Source organism: Hakea prostrata, chromosome 3 (genome assembly GCF_041222555.1).
Source record: "Hakea prostrata isolate BN-2017 chromosome 3, UWA_Hpros_2, whole genome shotgun sequence".
Classification (NCBI taxonomy): Eukaryota; Viridiplantae; Streptophyta; class Magnoliopsida; order Proteales; family Proteaceae; genus Hakea; species Hakea prostrata.
The window spans coordinates 71,735,117-71,741,116 of record NC_142602.1 but is presented as its reverse complement, the minus strand read 5'-3'; positions in this window follow the sequence as shown (position 1 = coordinate 71,741,116).

Below are 6,000 nucleotides of genomic sequence, written 5' to 3'. Positions count from 1 at the left end.
TAAAAGACTGGGTCTAAGCCAATAACAACAATCTATGAGATGTACATAGCCTTGTACCTTGTGACTGAAGCCACTTCGTTGTGGTAAGACTGAAACCACTTTGGTGGTATAGACAGATGTACATCCTCTATGATTCGCTTAGGCTTATGACTAAAACTAAAAAAGGAAATGAAATGTAATGGCTTCTGTAAGTCCTGGTAGTTAATGTACCCAAAGGGAAGGGCATGAAGCAAGACTGAAAAGTGAAAAGATTGAGTTTGTGCTGATGGCAATCCACCAGGTGTACATGACCTTGTGCCTAGAAGCCACTTCAGTGGTGAAGAGATAGAAGCCACTTTGGTGGTGAAGAGAAATGTGCATCCTCTGGATTTGCCTAGGCTCAAGACTATACTGTTAGAAAACAGAAATGAAAATAAACGAAAGGAAAATTGAAATGCATAATGTTATATGACTTTGATGTGATAATCGATGCATGATGAATTGCCTAACTTACTTACATGGTTGTCTATATTGCTTACTTGAACAGACAAAGCTCACTATTGTACATGTTGACAGGTCCACAGATATATGACAAGGGCAAGGGTGCTACCACCTGACAATACCTTTAAAGTAGAAGATAAAAAAAACTCTTCTTTTCTTTTCTTTTTGTTGCAACGGATGCATTGCTTAACTGGACTATAGATGTATATATTCCTTTGAGACTGTATGTACTGAATTAGACACTATTGAAAGGTCAAATGTAAATATAACAGGTTGTTTGTTTTGTTATTGAGAATGTTTAGTTTAGCCTTTTGTTTTAGTAGTTATAAATAGGTTGATAGAGAAATGAACTGTCATGTGCCCTAGTTAAATGTCTATAATGTGGGCCACACCAAGCTGTGAAGGCGGGTCGTGACAGAGGTGGTATCGAGTAATAGATTCCGTAGACTAGAATGACCGATGATATAAGAAATTGAGAGAAGAAGGCTTAGATTTGGGGAAAGTTAATTTTGATTCAGTGAATGGACTGACCGGAGAATGAATTGGTTGACTGATAATATCGAGGACTTTCTCTTTTTTATATTATTTTCTCTCTCATCCTCAATTGCTCTGATATATGATTTAAGATTCAAGTAGTCTATGTAATTATGGTAACAACTGTCCTTACCTTAACTTGAATTGAAGATAGTCCGAATATCAAGGAGAATGGTCCCAAGGTTAGTACTTGAACCCTAGACAATCATAGGTGCAATATCAGAAGAAGAATCAAGCAAATCGAAGGTCAAACGGATCACAACGGCCGAATACATCAAAGCTGTATTCAGCTGGCTGACTGACTCAGTCGACCAAGCAGTTGACTAGATGAACATTAACGGGGCTGAAAATGGATTTTTGATCTGAAACTTAGCTTCAGGAGTCGGATCACTCCGAAATTTGAAAGGAATGTTATGAACAATATGCTAAGACTATCTAGTAAAGATTAGATGTGTAACAAGGATCAAATCAAAATTCCCCAATTTGAAACCCTAACTTTCTAATTTCTAAAATCATGTTCTTCAATGAAATCAATTGCAATGCAAAGGGAAATCAAGGATTCAATCAATAAAATGATAAGCCATACATTAGAGACAATTACTAACATGTAATCAAACCTAGTATGCTAGAGAAATCAGTTTAGGAGATGAAATAATGTTGTTATGAAGAAAATCATAGGAATGCAAGGTTAAGAATCATGTATAAGGAACATAGCATTGATAGAATAGAAATGGGGGTTATACAAATCAAAAGAGACAATAGAAGAGGTGGTTGCAAGGTTGCAGCACCTTCTTCATAGTCCCAACAACAAGAATAAGATGAGATAAGAGTAGATTAGAGAGAGAATGGGAGATTACATACCTTGTAGAAGAAATTAGAGAAGAGAAACTAAGAATTTTGTAGGAGTTCTTCACCAATACCAAAGACAGAAATGTCAAAAGGACATTCTCCAATCCCAAATCATACCTAATCAATCACATTCACAATTCATTCGTAACATACACAATTGATATTCCAACATATAGAAAGATATCATATAAACATGATCAATCGAATATGTAAATTACAAGAGTAAGTATCCATACATGATCAAAGTAATATGAAGAATACATGAACAAGGTCCTACTATACTTGAAGTACTTACAGCAATAATATCATATTAAGAAAATATAAGAACAATAGATAATCTATGAAATTCCCAAATTAGAAACTAAGATTCATGAAATCTATATTAATATGGAAACAACTGTCCTTACTTTAATTAGATTCGAAGAAAATCTGGAGGAAAAAAAGATCAAGTCCAAAATTAGCAAATAAACCCTAAACAAGCATAGATACATCATTAGGAAAAAGCCCTAGAAGATTGGAGGTCAAACGGATCAAATCAGACAAAAAAATCAAAGTTGTTTTGCCTAGTAGCCTGCCTGGCAGCTTGGTCTAGTCGACCAGGTGAACTGTTTTCGTAGCAAAATTCATAATTTTGACCCGAAACTCATCTTCCAGGATTCAAAACACTCCAAAATTTCAAGGGAAGAATAGTAATAATAATCTAAGACTATCTAGCATAGATTAGACACCAACAATGATAAAAAATAATAATAAAAAAAAACAATACTTACTAATTTGATCAAAATCATAGTTTTCAAAAAAACGAACCATGAATTCAAAAGAGAAACTAGAGAGAACAAGGATTCACTCTAGATGAATATCAACAGTAGATCAGAGATGAATACTAACATGAGAATGAATATAACATGCTAGAGAATTCAAAACAATAAGATTAAATCATGCTTTCATGGAGAATACTATGATCTCTTCTAAAAATCAAGTATGGAGGTCCATAGCATCATTGGAATGAATGGAGATTCATTCTCAACCTTAGAGATTGTAGAAGAGGTGTTTGCAAGGTTGCAATACCATTTTCATAATCACAACAATAAGATTAGATCAATACAAGAGTAAATCAATGAGAAGTTAAGAGACAACTAACCTTGAAGGAAAACAAGAGATGAAGAACTTAAGATCTTGCAAGAGTCCTTCAACAATACCAAGGAGACGCTTCTCACGTTCTCTAGAGGTTTTAGAAACAAAAGAGGCTAAGAAACATGAAGTTCTTTTAAATAGAGCATCAAAACCCTAATCAGAGGATCTTACACTGATTCTATCAGCAGTTGGTTGATTGGTTGGTTGACTAGCTAGTCGACCAGGCAGTCGACCAAGCATTGACAGCAAGGCCCAGATAGGGAAATCAAGGTCTAATCCTCTTTAAATTCAAGTGGGCTTCTCCCAAGTCAACAAATGACTCATCTAGCACAGAGGAATGCCTTCAAACCATGTCCAACTAGGCTTTAGGTCCAACAACTAATCTCTCCTTCATCAAGGTGCAATTTCTTTTCAAACACTGCCAAAGTTTCCAAGTATAGAGCACCATTATCAATTTCCATGGGTTCTGGATCGAACACCATGTCTTCCACTGAGATGGCCCATAGTTGCCTTCTTCCTTCACTTCGGGTCTTCGGACCTACAAACAACAGGGTTTCTAGGTCAAGGTTAGGGTTGGATTTCATATTGATGCTACAAAAATATTGCAAACAATTCTCTTTCTTGGAAGTAGTTCCCCACACAACAGATTCATGGGGATGGAAATCTCTACTAATGGGTCGGGGTCTTCTCAAGAAAGGACTCATGTGGCAAATCGGCGACGGATAAGAAATATATCCCTGGACAGACAATTGGATACCCAACACAGGTTTGGACAGGGGCTGATTTGTATGCCCATATAACTCCTACAAAGGTAGCAATCTTCATATATCCTCGCACTCATTCCTGGAACAAAAATACTCTACAACAATGGTGGCCGCCAAATATGGTAAGTCAGATTCTCACAATTCCTTTACCATTGTCAAGACAACTGGATAGGTTAATTTGTCATTAGACTACAAATGGAAAATTTTCAGTCAAATCAGCATACAGACTTTCTGTATATAGGAGAACCAATAACTCCTTAACTTCACTTCAATTACAGATGATCCCTTGGAACAAACTCTGGAAAATGCCTTTAAATCCAAAAGTCACTCATTTCATATGGAAAATACTGCACAAAAAGCTTCCAATTGCATCACTTTTACTCTAACGAAGATTTTTATGCCCCCCCAGTTCTCTTCAATGTGGAGAGAATAATCCAACCCCAGATCATATTTCATACAATGTTCATTGCACGGAAGTTTGGCGAGGCTCTTCAATTTTCTAACATGATCATAACCGGTAACCTAGAGAACACATTTTCACAAATGATCATTCAGAAGCCATCAGCAATAGCTTCAACATCCACTCTCAGGATCTTCACTGCACTTTGGCTATATTGGAAAGCATATACCAGCTTGATAGACTCATCTGACAAAACAACTGCTACTCAAACGTACTTACAAACATGGAAAGGTCTCTAATTTTATTGCCCTAAAATTTAGGAAATCTCCCCTCAAAAATGTCCCATTAACATTAAATGGGAGGCGCCTATTCATCCTCAAATCAAGTTAAATGTGGATGGTGGATGGAACACTCATCCACAATTCATGAGTACCGGGATATGGAGGCATAGCTAGAGATCATCAAGGACACATGATATTTTGCTTTGGAAGAGGTGTGGAAGCTCAAGATATCCTTAAAGTGGAAGCATTAACCATTCGACAAGCATTGATCTGGGCACGGGATTTCAAATTAGCTCATGTCGAGGTAGAAGTTGACAATTAGGTAAGCATCAATATTCTACAAAATTCTCTAACAAAGGCTCCTTGGAAGATATATCCAATAGTTGCAGACATTTTGCACCTCAAGGAATCTTTTGTGTCTATCTCGTTTAGACAAGTCCTACGTGGGGCTAATATGGTGGCAGACTCCCTAGCAAAAGACTGTGCACTCACACAAGATGCCTTCTTAACTATTAATTCTCCTCCACCCTTTATTTATTGGCTTTTACTGTTTGACTTGTTATGAATAGGTTGTAATAGAGGTTTCTCCTTTGAATAAAATTATTTACTTCTTACCAAAAAAAAATAAAATGAATGGAGCTTTAAATGAGTTGACCTAAATGAATCCCCACCAACCCAAAAATTTGAATCGCAGTAGACCTTGGGAGTTGCAAAACCTGCGTTTATTGGTTTCTGCTACTTCTACTCTTTTGTACTCGAAGGCGAGCCAGGATTGAACATTGGGGGGGGGCGAATGTATGTGGGCCAATGTGGGACCCACTGTAAGTCCCATCTCATAATATATTATTATATTTTAATGTGGAGTCTACATTAAAAATTAGGTAAATTAATAGAAAATTCGTGAGTGAGAGAGAGAAATGAATAATTTGAGAAGAGAGAGTGAATACCTAATGTGAAGAAAATTTAGGAAAATTCCAAAGTTTGCTAACTACTTCAATATTTTGTGAGACGTGTGAGAAAAAAAAAAGAGAAAAAATAGGAATAAAAGAGGAGATTCATGAGAGAAAAAATAGAAATGAAAATAGTAAAGAATATATAAGGAGAAATTCATGGATCCTAAGTTAGTTTTTAATTAGTATTTAACCTTTTATTCCTTAAAACTAGGGATTTAATGATAATCATTGGATAAAGATTATGAATGACATTTGTACCCATCATCTCTATCTTAAATTTTTAATTTTAATTTTTGGAGGGGGGCCAAATAGTGGTATTTCACATTTAAAGATAGAGAAATAAATGAAAAAACAAGGATATTCACAATTTCAAAAAATCCGGGGGGGCCATGGCCCCCTCCGGTCCCAACGTGGCTCCGCCACTGTTTGTACTGGTCATGGCGGAGTGCTACCGAATCAAGTCAAGTTAGGAAGTGTGTGTAATCCATAAAATAGGATTAGTGGTGGGTGATCTCAGGCAGGGGAAGGTGGGGTAGTGAGTAGTGGAAGTGGTGTGATGGTTTTCAACAAGCAAGGTGAAGGAGATGAGTGTGAGTGACAATTAG